Genomic DNA, 14351 nt, shown 5'->3' on the forward strand with positions numbered 1-14351 from the left:
AAGGTCTATTGTGTAATCCCTGGCTTGTATAAGCTGATGCCTGGTGGTGGCTGACAGGAGCCAGTCGTCGAGATACGGAAACACCTGGAATCCTTGGCGTCTCAGGTGAGCCGTGACCACTGCCATGCATTTGGTGAACACTCTGGGGGCTGTAGTGAGACCAAAGGGCAGGGCTCTGAACTGGAAATGACTGGACCCCAGCCGGCGGAGAAATCTCCTGGAGCGTCTGTGAATTTTGATGTGATAGTACGCATCCTGAAGATCTATTGAGCACATCCAGTTGTCCTTCTGTAAGAAGGGCAGAATTGACTGAAGAGTGACCATTGAATCTTGTCTTCCTGACAGACTTGTTGAGTCTGCTGAGATCAATATTGGTCTCCAGTCTCCCGTCTTTGGGGACCAAAAAGAACCTTGAGTAGATTCCGGCTCTGAATGGTCTATTGTGACTGGCTGAATGGCTCTTTTGCAGTAGTTTTGCGATCTCTAACTCTGCAATGTCCCTTAGACCGGGTGGTACATCTGGAAGGGAACTTGAGGAAGGGACTTTCCTCGAAAGGAATTATGTAACCCTTGGATATGATCGACTGTACCCATCTGTCTTGAGTGAGGGAATGCCAGGCTTCTGGGTACAGTGATAATCTTCCCCCGTCTGCCTCCAAGGAGGGACAGCCGGGCAACACCTCAGGGTTGCTGAAAGGGCTTCTCAGGAAGAGTCTCCCTGTTGCCCTGATTCTTCGGACCCCTCTGCCTCTAGAGGCGTCTGTTGTTGTTACCCCTCTGCCTCTAGGGGTAAACTGACCACGTGAATCGGCGTGACTCCTTGGGATTCACGGAACCACATCTTCCCACCCTTCTGTCCTTTGGGATAAGGCCTAGAAGGGGTGGAAAACGGACTCCAACAGCAGAAAGAGTCTTGCCGTCCTGCTCACACCTGGTCAAGGTTTCCTTCACCTGAGGGCCAAACAAAGCTGACCCATCAAAGGGAGAATTTGTGAAGGACGCCTTAAAGGGATCCAAAATCACATAGCCGCATCCAGGCTTGGCGTCTAAGAGCCACAACTGTGCCTGCGGCTCTACTGCTCCATCAGCAGCATAAGATATTAGCCGCATGGAGGAGTTAGCAATGGAATTGAGGGTTCCTAGCTGCGAAGCAATCTTTTCTTGGGCCCCTGCAGCTGTAGGATCCTGAACTACTTCTCCCAGCTCCTTCAGGATATCTCTCTGGAGTCTGGTGAAGTGACAAAGATAATTCAGCGAGCATAGCAAAGGTCGCTGAGGAAAACATCCGCTTGCATACCTATCCATGGTCCTAGAGTCCTTATTAGGAGGATGGGCGGCACGGAAGGATCTGCAAGTTCCTTTTGGTGGCCGCAGCCACCACCATGGCATCAGCGGGGACACCCTTGGTAAGGAATTGTTTGTCACTAGGGGCAGTTATAAATTTAGAAGGCCTCCTAGGGACTGGCTCTACAGAGTCAGGAGCTGTCCACGCTGGGTGCAATAACCTGCATAAGGGGTCGAAGGGGAGACACCCAGGAGGTGGAGGGCCGAGATCCAAACGCCTCTAGGTATACTGACTCATCCTCAGAGGGATTGTTGGTGGGCCAGTTTCCCCTCTGTTTCAGAAGTTCTAGGATGTCTGAGAAGGAGACATCCTCAGAGGGGGATCTAGGGGATCCCTCTGACTCATCAAAGTCAGTATCCGAAGTGACAGACTCAGGGGAGTCTACATGCTTCCTCTTACAAGTCCTCTTCCTAGGAGGATCTCCCGAAACATCAGGAGAATCCTCGGAAGAGGGGGAAATTCCCAATGGGGAAACCTGAGGCGGAGGATCTCTGGGTCTTGTACTCTTCGTAGTGGCAGAGATGTCAACAGGTACAATAGAGGGAGGAGCTACGGGAAGAGACTGCTGACTGATACCAGTGGCCAGTACACTCTTCATCACCTCGAATGCTCCCCTCCCAGGCAGGTCCGAGAGACCCCGCTCCGAAGAGCTAGGAACTGCAGGGGCCACGAAGGGAAGCCTCGAGGCAGATGTCGGAGCCGAGCTCACCAAGGCCGAGGCTCCAAGGGGAAGAGCGGGTTCGGACAAGCGTCGCATGCCACACACCCTGATGGAGGAGACCATGGAAGCCCGACCACCGAATCAATCTAAGGAAGAGGAGATAAGAGTAGGGGCTGAAGGAACAGAAGGTATCCGTCCTCCAGCCGTAGCAGTAACCATGCCCGAAGACTCCAACTCCAAGCTCTGGGGTAGAGTTGAAGGAGGAACTGTAACGGGGTGTGGACCAACAGTCGTCTGCTGAGACAGACTGTGTAGCATTTGGGCCAGTACCTGTGACTTGAGCAATCTACTGACCACTCTCTCTAGGTCATGGTCTGATAACCTGGATGACCTTGAAGGTCGGCTCCGATGTCTCCGTTCGATAGAAGAGGCGAGGCGGAGCCGAAAGTATCGGCTCCAATGAAGGAGACCTCGACCTCTTCCTGGAATGGGTCATCGAGCCGATACTACTGATTCTGTCGGCACCGATTTCGGAGCCGCAGAACGCTCGATGTATCGGCTCCAGCCGGAGCCGATACAGCCACAAAGTAACGGTGTCGGAGCCGATCGGAGCCGACACGATGCCTATGCCACATGGGTGTCGGAGCCGATCGGAGCCGACACCGATGCCGTACACGTGGGTGTCGGAGCGGTCGGAACCGACACCACAGTGGTCAGCAGATTCGGCACCGATAGCCATCGCCGAAAGCTTAGTGGATCCAGAATCGGCTCCAGCCGGGCCGATCTCGACTCTGAGGCCACAGGCTTAGAAACAGAAGCCTGGGTCTTGGCAGATTTAGTTGATTTTTGTGGGGCCGAGTTGGCGGGAGAGCCCTCCGGCTTAAGAAGACCCCTGAGAATCAACTTATTCCTTCTCTCCTGCAGGACTCTCTGGCTGAAGGAGTGACAAATAGCACAGGAGTCCTGCAGGTGAAGAGGGCCTAAACAGTACAGGCAAGAAGTGTGACCGTCTGTCAGAGACATCTTCTGACAGCACGAGTCACACTTCTTAAAACCTGAAACCCTCTCTTTAGACATGGTGCCTAACAAAACACACACACACCAGTCCAATTAAATTAAACTAATACCAAAAGGTATTTAGTAAAAATACCAACACACACCCTAACAGGGGGATGGGATAGGAAATTAACTGACTAAAAAATTAAGAGAGACAGGGATTTCTGTCAGAAAAGTTAAATTTAAAGTTAAACTATCAAAACAAATAGTTTTAACTAAAAGGGGCTTAAAAGTCACAAATGTGAATTACTTACCAGGAGCTGGTAAAGAAGACCTCCCAAGCGGCAAGCGAGATCTGGGTACTTCCTGCCTTGCATCATGGGATATGGGGCTGCCTCGAGCTGGTAAAAGGAGTTCTCGAGCTAAAGCAAGTGCCCAGTCGGAGCCGAGGATCGGCTCCGAACCCATCAAGCAAGAATGAAGGCGAGATTGACAACTTAACATTAAGCCATTTAGCATTGTAAAATAAAAACATTAGATAAAAGAACACAACTAACGTGTCAATGATTTTGCTTTAAGATAATTAAATTAAAAGAATCATGTGGCAGGGCAGTTCTAGCCACCCATCAGTGTAAACACAGGCTTTAAGGGATGGTCACTGTTGATATAGCACCCTGAACTCATGCACAAACTGGAAAAAAGATGATTGATGCAAACCATGCTACTGGGAATAGCTGGAACACAAGATTTTAAAGCCACCTAAATTCCTTTACATACAACAGATTATCAGCATTCTCTCCTCTAAAATCATACCCTACACTAACTAAAACAAAAAATATAAACTGAATGAAATTATTTCAAGTCAAAGTATGCTTACATAAATGTTAGCAAACATTTTGTGTCTAAATAATGGCAGTACTCATATATTCTAGCTTTAATTATGTGCCATTCCTACCCATTTAAAAAAAAGTATCACACACAGAACAGCTGCCAATTTACAAGTATTTTAAGCATCTCAAAAGTGACAGCAAAGCATTTTTTTGTTTTATTAAAATGGTTGTCTCCCAAATAGCTCCCTGCACACTCAAGACAAAAACCTGCTTGAAGTGTATAAAGCAAAACAAGTATGGGGCAAAGATTATACTCACACTGCATATCCAAACTGTGGAAATCTATCCCAAATTGAATCCGAATTATATCTAGCCTACACGTATTTAAGTCCCCTTTCAAAGAATTTCTCACCAACTCATGGCTATGCCCATGCAACTGACCTGTGTGATTTATATTAATAAATACTAACCTCTTATCATACTATATATCTATACCTTTCAACACCTACCCTCTCACCACTCTTAGACTGGACTTGAACATTTTTTTATTTTTACTTCTTAGCATAGTAGTCTATGCTTCTTATACTTTATGATTGCCATATTTAATAGTCATTTTTTTATTTTTATATCAGTGGTGTCTTCTCATGCTTTACTGTATCCTATGTATTCCACTATCAAACTGTATGCATATATGCGGTTTTTAATTACATTTGTACTTGTGTTTTATTTGATGTCATTTAACTCTCTGGAGCTTTTTTCCCCTGGCCTGCACTGAAAATCAGTATTTATTACCCGCTCAAACTTTCCCAATAAACAAATGTCAATTTGTCAGGCCCCAGTGGCCTAATGGATAAGGCATTGGCCTCCTAAGCCAAGGATTGTGGGTTCAAATCCCATCTGGGGTGATATAATTTTAAGGGTGGGAGGATGACATAATGGTTAAGGTATTTACCTTAAAGACACAAGGTGCAAGGTTTGATTCTCACATGGGGTAACTGGCTAGTCTTCAAATGGCCCAAAAAGGGCAGTTAGCCTAGTACTAACCTATGAACCTATAAATAAATAAAACGTCTTCTACCAATCTGAAGAAGACACATGATGAAAATGTTTTATCGCCTTTATTAAATTATTAGTTAAGACACAGGCATTTGTACATAAATAGAAAACAAACAAGATTACTTCCATTTACACATTATATATATCATACATTTTTCTTTATTAACAAGTCTTTGAAGTCCATAATTGCATAAATTGTTCAAATGCTTGCCTTCCCTTAAACCTCACTCCCCTTCCTGAACATTATACCACATGTACTGCCCCTACAAATACCATTTCTATGTAATTTGCTCATTTCCTTTTCTAAACACCCTTCTCCCATTCTTTTAATTATTTTATAATATTCAATACTTCAACTATATTTGGTCCATTTTCTAGTAATTGCTTTTTCGTCAGAAAACAGAATTAAACTGAATAAGGCCCTAGTATGTCTAGGCAATTTGGATCCTGTGTCCCAGCTCAAAATAATTTCCTTAGTTACAGCCATTTACTCCCCAATATATCTGCACAATGCTCTCTGGGGAATTTTTAAAACCTGCCAAATTATTACGCTCTCAAAAAACATGCTCCCAGTTACCTCTTTCTTCCCCACAACACCTTCAACATTTGCCATCTACCACAGGAAATATGATTTGAAGTCTGCTAAGGGTATAAAAAACCTGTGCAAATACTTCCTAGAAAAATCCTATACCTTCTGTACATTGCTCCATTCTTAGGAGCCATACATATGTCCTCCCAGTGTTTCCTTTGTAAAATGCTTTTCCAGTCTCTCTTCTCATTTTTTTCTAACCTTGCCCAATGGATTACAGTTTTCATGCAATATTTTGTATGCCCTACTAATTATCTCCTTTGTCAACAGCAGCTTCTGTTCTAGATTTTATCATACACTTTACAACAGCAGGTCCTTCATTTAGGGCTCCTCTATCCCTTTTTCTCTTTGCCTGTACTTTGATATCAATCTCTGGTAAGGACAGCAATCTCTCAGACTATGAAGAAATGGGAAGGAAAAAACTCTAAGTCTGACCAATTAGGGAGTGACCTGCTGCAGGAACTCCACTTAATTACGGGAGAGGATGCATAACCAGTTTTACTACTTAAAATTGTTCCTTCTTCAAAGGCTTCTGCATAATATTCATATTTGCTCTCACTGTAACTGGGTGCTGGCAGAACAAGTCAGTAAGTAATGTTATTTAAAAATAACTCTGCTGTCATCCACATACTGGAAGCTTGTCTGTCACTGCAGTACTGAAAAACAAGAACTGCAATTTGTATTAACAGTAACTTTAGTTCTACTTCCAAGATGGATACCCACGGAGTGACAGCTTAATTTTAGCACTCCCAGTGTGAAGACAAACTCAGTAGAGAAGACCAGTAGACTTATTTCTGGGAAAATTTCAGTAACTGGCTAGTAAGTGCACTGCCTGGATGAAAGGAAAAAATACAGAGGACCTGAAGGAAAATCATCTACAAAAGGTGAGGGAAAAAAACACTAACTGGGAAAAGTACTGCAGCTGTTCAGCAGAAAGCAGTGCAAGCTCCAGACATGACTTCCAGTAGTAACCTAGAGGAAAGCATAAAACAACTGCACAGACATGATTAAAATACTGATGGAGCATATCAACTCAAACAACAAACGGCTGGAAAAAATGGAAGAAGCTTTAAACAGATATTCAGTTTAGTTAATAAACTGCAAAAATCAGACAAAATGAAGAAAGGACTGGCTAAATGTGAGACTGATCAAGAACAGATGCTTCAAAAATAACAGAATTAGAGGACAGAGACAGAGCATGTAGGGAGACTTGAGATGTTCAGCTGTACCACATAAGCTGGAAGGAACAGGCTGTACTCATTTTATGAAAGCACAAATAAGCAAATGGACTAATATTCCACAGCAGGAGTTGTTAACTGAAAGGGCACATAATACGTATGCCCCATACCTGGCTATGAGAAAGCACCCTAGACCTTTAACAGTAAAGAGGCAAACCTACCAGTTGGAATTTATTCCAACAAAACTGCAGCAGAAGGAAAAACATTAAAAGTGGGAGACAGAAGAGTGTTTGTGGAGAATGAACACACACACACCAGGCAGAATAGGAGAAAATTTATTCTGCTATTCAGGGAATGCAAGAAGCAGGAGTGAGATTCAAACTGTTGTACGCAGCTATCTTCAAAACATTCTTCCCTAGAAGGACAAAATATATATATATTTTTTACAAAGTACATGCTTAGGAGGAAATACAAAATTTGTCCAAGAAAAAGTGGCTGTGAAACAGAAGAATATTCTGCTTCTTGTTCTTCTGGTAAAGACCACAGAGAGACACTGCCAGTGAAATATCTTCCAAATTTTCAATGGAAAATGTTGTAGAGAAGCAAGGGAGTGAGACAGTTGACTAGAAGAATCAAGAGTATGTTGAAAATGAAGCAGAGACTGGATTTGGGAGATGGAGATGAACTGGAATAAAACCAGTAACTTGGAAATTGACAAATGCTGGATCACAAAGCAATATTTATATTTGTGAAATATGACAGAACAAGAAAATCTGGAAATATTGAATTTCTTTGGACTTGTCAGGGACTCGAAGGTCTATGCCCTACTTCATGTCACTAATATTTGGAAAAATACTTAGGGGAGGGGAAGAGGAGGGAGAAAGTTAATGAAGTACCAAAAAAAATTTTCTAATGGTGTTAATTTTATAGGGCATGATTTTCTTTGCATACTACAAAGTAAAGTCTTCCCAGTTGTTTTTAAGTATAATGAGGATACTACTGTAAACAGGTGTTCCTGTTTTTTTTCTCTTTCTCCTTGTTCAGTTTTAAGAAATGTAAGCACTGCAATGTAAAAAAAAAGTCTGGTTAAAACAGCATGACAAAAGAAAAATGAATGTGCTTTTTCCTCACTCTTGCATGGGGGAAATGACTGGATTAAGGCCCTTAGCTTGAACTAGTAACAAGTTTTAAGAGAAAACAAATACATGAAAGAATATTGATTATAAGGCTTTTTTTCTAGCAAATAAAAGTATGCTTATTAGCAATTCTGTGTCTTGGCTAGAGGCAATATTATCAAAGTATTCAGGTGCTTTCCCAGCTGGGATAGCTATAAAAATAAGACAAAACCAGACAGTACCTAGTAGAAGCACAGGCTGCACCAAGTGTCTTGGATAACCTTTGCCTTAGGTTAACTCAAGTCTATGAGTGCAGCTGTCAGTTTGGGACTTTTGTTCTTACTATAAGGGTAAAACTTCAATATTTGAAGCCGTACAAAGTTTTGTGTGTTGGTATTAAGTTAATAGGTTTTAGGGGGTATTGGGTGGGGTGCTTGCTTTTTTTGTTTGATGGCTTTCGATAAGATGTGACATATGCTCAAATGGATACAACAACAACAAACAACTGCATAAAAAAGTTCAACCTGCCAAACAGTGTATGACTGTAACATGAAAGCTGGAAATAGACATTTAGCAAAAAAAGCTGTTATATATAAAAGGTGGGAATAATACATTTTTAATACAATGACACTTTCTGTAAAGTCTTTAAATGTCAATGGTTTCATAGATAAATACAAAAAAGAAAGAATAGTGAACTGTATTAAAAAATGTAGCATGCAAATAGCTATGTAATAGGAGGCACACTTTGAAAAACTGAACATGTGAATTTGATAAAGAAAGGTTTTCCGGATAGTTTTTCATGGAACACCTGGGACACAGGAAAAGAGGAGTACTTATATTAACTGCAAGAGGAGCTCCAATAGTGACAGAAGAGGATACAAAAAGATAATACTGGTAGATTTGTAGCACTAAGGGGCTACTGGCAAGGAGGAGGATTACATTGATATGTATTTACATTACATCCAAAACTGCTATACTGTAGCTTAAAAAAATTCTGGGAGAAATAATCAGTCTTCATCAAGGAACATTATTTATAGGTAGGGACTGGAATTTGATTTGCAATGACGAAAATGTGTCCAGGAGCCCCAAAGGGAAAGTATAACAAAGGAGGGTAAACTTTTGAAGAAATTTAAGAAAATATTTGGCATGGAAGATATCAATTCAGTACTAGGAGTTTGGAGTGGATTTACATATTCCCCAAGATACAAAAACTGGGCTAGGCTATACAGAATTTACATTTTACAGAAACATGAGCATTTAATAGAAGGTCTTGACACACACCCAATAACTATTTCAGATCATGCACCGATACTAACTACAATAAAAACACAAGGTAATGAAATAAAAATGTGACACTAGCTCTTTCCCTCCTCCTATTTGTTGAAAAGAAAGGAATTTAAGGAATGGGTAGTGGAAATTATTCAGGAGCTATTACAGCAGATAGAATTTTCTTCTGAAAATATAGCTGGGAGGTGTGATCAACTTAAATTGGGGTAGTTTAAAAATAAGGTGGAAATAAAAGAAATGGAGATATGGTTAAGAAGTAATAAGAATTATTCAGTGTGAATGACATGTTAAAGTATTGCAGAATAGGAGAAATCTCAAACAAGAGGAGGGGAGGAGGAACTGCAGAATGCTAAACAGAAAATAAGGGATTACCTTGATAATATGTATGATTTTTAGAAAGACTGCTGTTAAGCAACTGCTTTTTGATAAGTCTAGAGCACAAAAACTTTTAACAAAATGATTCAAGCAACAAAAAATAGAAAGGGCTTTCACCAAGCTTAGGAAGCCTATAACAAAGGAAGATAACAAGAGTCCCTGTAAAGGTATTAGAAATATTTCGGAAATTCTATGAAGGGCTGTATAAAGCAGAGACGTATGAAAATCAATAAAAGGTATAAATGGAAGAATTAAATATGCCAAGGTTATAGGCAGATGAGGCTCAATTACTAACAGGATAGGAGGAGATGAGATGAAAATGGTGATGTACAACAAGTCTACTGGAAAGTCCCCAGGAATAGATGGTATTCCTGTGGCAGTTTGGAAGCTCGGAGGGAAAATCTGATAGAGAGCTGGAAGCTTTTGTTTTACAGTATTTTAAGTGGAGGAGAAGTTGCAACATCCTGGAAGAAAGCGGTGGTAGCTGTAATAGTCAGAGAGGGTACAGATGCATTAGATCCAACTCCATACAGGCTCATTTCTATACTAAACCATGATTATAAATTGGTTATGTTTATAATGGTTAAAAGAATGGCAAAAGTGATGCCAAAACTGATAGATATGGATCAATGTGGTTTTGTGAAGGGGAGGCAAACATTTGACAACATTAACAGAACACTTTTGGTCCAGAGGAAAGCAGAATGGAAGAAAATACCACTGTTGTTGGTGGGTCTTGATGCAGAGAAAGCATTTGACACAGTAAGCAGGGACTCTTTATGAGCTGGGCAATGGAATAATTTGGATTCTTGATAAAATAAGGTTGATTAGGAGGATATATGAGGTATTGGAGCCAAAAATTTAAGTGGGTGAGATCTTCTCTGATAATTTCTGCTTGAGCAGAGGAATCTGGCAGAGATGTCCTCTTGCCTTTATTATTTGCATTATATTTAGAACCATTGACAAAGAAAATAAGGGACTCATAAATTCAAGTATATAAATGGTATGGTAGTCAAGAAAAGCTGGCTCTATTTGCAGATTATATTATTTTATAGCCGACAAAACCAGAAAAGGACATTACAGTATTTGTGGAATACTTTGAGACAGTTTCATATCTTTTCGGTATATAAAATTAAAGAATCTAAAAAGTAATAGTGGTAAATTATGTACCCATACATGAACTGGTGCAGTAATATCCATATTTATAAGGAGATGATAAAATGAAGAATTTAGGAGCATGGATTAAAAATTATTTCGGTGTGGCAGCTAAGGATATGTGGGAATAGACTAAACAAAAGATAATACAAAAACTGAGAAATTGGAAAAAACTGTTATATGGATATGGATAGTAACTTGCAAGAAGTAAAAATGTTTTTAGTCCATTTAGTCTTATACACAGGTAAGGCATATTTTTATTAACCAGAGTAGAAGTTGTGGATAGCAATCAATGAACAGCTGAAGGATTTTTCTGGGAGGGAAGACGGCAACAGTCAACTGGGATAAAGTGATTCTTCCAACAGAACAAGGCAGATTGGGATTACTCGATTTGAAGGGGTATTACACAGCTAAACAGTTAAGGCTCATATACACAGCACAAGCAAAACCTATAATTCAAAGCGGAAAGGGATGATGATGATGAAACACATGGGAAGCTCAAGAAACAAAGAGAGACTGTACTTCTGGATGCAGATCTTTAAGGAGAATATCAATAATCATACAAAATATTATATTCATAAAGTAAGAGAAAGTATTCTTAGAACTAAGCCAACATGGGAATGGAGGAAGGAGATTCTGTCAATAGGGATGACTGCAATTAGGGATACAGACAATAGGTTGGGGGGGGGACTGGAATTTATTGGAGAAAACCTGCAACCAAGGTATTGGGAGCAAATAACTAGACAGGGAAAGATAATAAAATAGCAAGATGCCAATAATTTGGACTGCAGGTTAGAGACTGTGTTCCCTATCAAGGATTTATATCAAAGTATAGGGAAACAGAAAGAAATAAGGGAGTCCTAAATGCAAGACTAGCACTGGTATAGTTTTTAGAAGGATGTAGAAAGGGGCTGCCATTAAAAAAAGGAATAATTAGCACAGCATATAAAATATTGCATGATAACTATAAGAATCAATCAGAGGAGGTTATACAGGAGTGGGAAGAGAGATTGGATAAGCAGTTCACAAAAACAATGGGGGATATATGTATATCTTCCAAATATGCAACAAAATCTAGAAGATTTAGGATTTTTGCTTGAAAAATTCTTAAAGAAGTCCCAATCCCTCTGAGCTACACACTCTAGGGACCTAAACCTTGTCACCACAATAAACAGAACATGCCGGAGGGATAGATTCCTGTCCCAGAGACTTCCCATACTCCGGAATAAACTACCTATCTATATCAAACAAAGCTCCTCATTAGTACTCTTCAAGAAAAATCTTGATGATTGAATGGGAAACAGGAAATTCACCACGGGGATCACTTCTGTGGCTCTGCTCGACAGTGGCACAGGAAAATAATTTTCTTGGGTGGCAAAACCCAGGGTACCTTTTTGGCTGGGCTTGTATAGGCCCTAGGGCCGATAGCTTAGTACCTACCTATGAACTTATGAAATGTTTACATAGATATTTTTATACCCCAAGTAGACTCCAGAGAATTTTTCCTCAAGTAGACAGCAAATGTTGGAGGTGTAATTGGGAAGAAATAGGTAATTAAAATATTTTTCTGGGAGTGTAATGAATTGGCAGACTTTTAAGATTCCCTGCAGACTACTCTGTTGGAGATACTGGGTGAGCAAACTGGTGTAGTAACTAGGGAAATTATTTTTCTGAGCTAGGATACAGAATCTGAATTACATAGACATATTAAGGCCTTGTTGAGTCTAATTATGGTGGCTGCCAAAAAAGCAATTACTAGAAAATGGAAAACAAAATCTAAACCAACTGTACTAGAAGTACTGAATATAGTAACAAATAAAAAAAACTGGAATTGGATTTTTTAAAAATGGGTAGGAGCAAATTACTTAGGGAAAAAATGGGAGCTGTGGGAACAATACATACAGGGAAGGAATGAGGTTTAAAAGAAGGCGGGAACTGAATGCGTTATGGAATGTCTGACAATGATTGGGTAGATTATATATGTAGTATAAGGTTTCCAACTATTATATCAATATGATTTGTGATATAAAATATTTGCAGCTGGGATTACATCAATATGGTTTGTTTTCATTTATGTAAATGTATGATTGCCTATGTCATAAATGATAATTTAATAAAGATGTTTCTTGTTTAAAAAAAAATAAATAAATAAAAACAGACTATACAAGGGAACAACCCCCCCCCCCCCCAACAACACCATGCAAACTGATGCAATTATAAAAAGATATTAAAGCCATTAGAAAACAGAACAGCAAATGTAGTTCTGTGGCTTCCTTTTTTAACTGCTGTTTCTTGGATGGCTTATATAAATATGAGCATGTGTCATCTAGTCAGTATGAGTACCACTTTAGATGTCCTCTAAAAAGGGGTCACTGGCCTAGTGGGACTAACCCTGTCAACAAAGTGTAAACAAATAAATACTTAAAAATAACTTTACTGCCTTATATTGATTGTACAGCTACAAGTTTGTTATAAGATAGGATAAGAGGATACAACCATAAGATGAGGTCTGATTAAGTCCTCAGCATAGAGGGAAAGTGATGGTTTTATTTAATAAAGCTTATATTGTCTGGAGCCTTGTTTTACTGTTTTTTTGCTTTATGGAAAATGAAGTCTGTTAGACTGTAGAAAAATCAACCGAGAAGTTATGAACTGTGTATTTAATCAGATATTAGCAGCTAAACTACATGATTAAAAGTTTTTTTTTTTTTTTTTTTTTTTTTTTTTTTTATGATGGAGAAAAAGATATGCACAGAATACTTGTGTGGAGAGAAGGAGCATGCTGCATAATAAAGCTCGATCACAGAAGATTCTGAAAACTGTTGCCATAAGGATTGTGCTGAAAATGGTAGTTATGAATTCATTAAACAAGCTGAACCACAATGATTGGCAATGACTTCAACACAAAACAAACGACTGCCAAATATGAACCTAGTGTATGCAAGATGACAACTTATGAACCCGATAATTAATCATTAAATATGAGATCAGATAATGAATGTAGAAGGATTGAAGCTGTTTCCTTCCTTGACTGTCTCGGTTTATTTCATAGAAGGCTACTAGGCTAATGGCCCTGGGGTACCTACAAGCCTAGCCAAGAGTTCATCCCCAAAAGACATGTCAATCAGCCCCTGTCACCCCGTTAATGAGGGAGACAGATGGAACCCCTGTAACAAATTTGTGGTTTCCCATAACTCAATAACATTATACTTGAAGATGGTCAGCAAAGTGCTCTGTTTGGCATGTATGGGAAGTCTATTCCAGAGACAGGGCAGCCTCTGGGAGACAAACCTGTCTCTCGAGCAGGTTTTGTTGATGTCGCATATTAGATTCAGGCCTTTCAAGCGGGTAATGTATGTGGAGTTACAATTACAGATATGGAGCATCTCTAATAGGGCAGGATCCGAGATTCCCTTGCAGATGAAAGAAACACAGATCACCCCTGAGCAATCTGTCCAATACCGAATAGAGTGATAGTGATTTGAGCCTGTCCACATAGGACAAGTGTTGGAGGCCATGGACTCTCTTTGTGAGGTATTTCAGTGGCCTTTCCAGTTGGTGCAGATGGTTGGAGAGGTACAAACCAAAACGGGGCACTATACTCATTTATTGTTCTAATGAGGGAGGAGTACAGAGAGGTAATAACCTCCTTTTTTCTGGATGTAATCCCTTTACTTATGAGATGAACCAAGTAAAAGTCTTTTCTGACCACTGCCAGTATATGATGGTCAAATGTGAGGTTATCAACCTAAGTGCCCTGGTCTCTC

The 14351-nt window shown here is 40.1% G+C and overlaps 1 protein-coding gene and 1 non-coding gene across 2 annotated transcripts in view; one reads left to right on the forward strand and one right to left on the reverse strand.

Moving 5' to 3' along the window:
* PPIL2 (peptidylprolyl isomerase like 2) overlaps positions 1–14351 on the reverse strand; it is a gene marked incomplete in the record, with an annotated part of 2081325 nt that overhangs the window by 1627856 nt on the left and 439118 nt on the right.
* TRNAR-CCU lies at positions 4665–4737 on the forward strand. The gene has a single exon. It is a non-coding gene; the product is annotated as a tRNA-Arg (tRNA).

This window comes from Protopterus annectens, chromosome 4.part0 (genome assembly GCF_019279795.1).
Source record: "Protopterus annectens isolate FY-2018-M chromosome 4.part0, PAN1.0, whole genome shotgun sequence".
Lineage (NCBI taxonomy): Eukaryota > Metazoa > Chordata > Ceratodontiformes > Protopteridae > Protopterus > Protopterus annectens.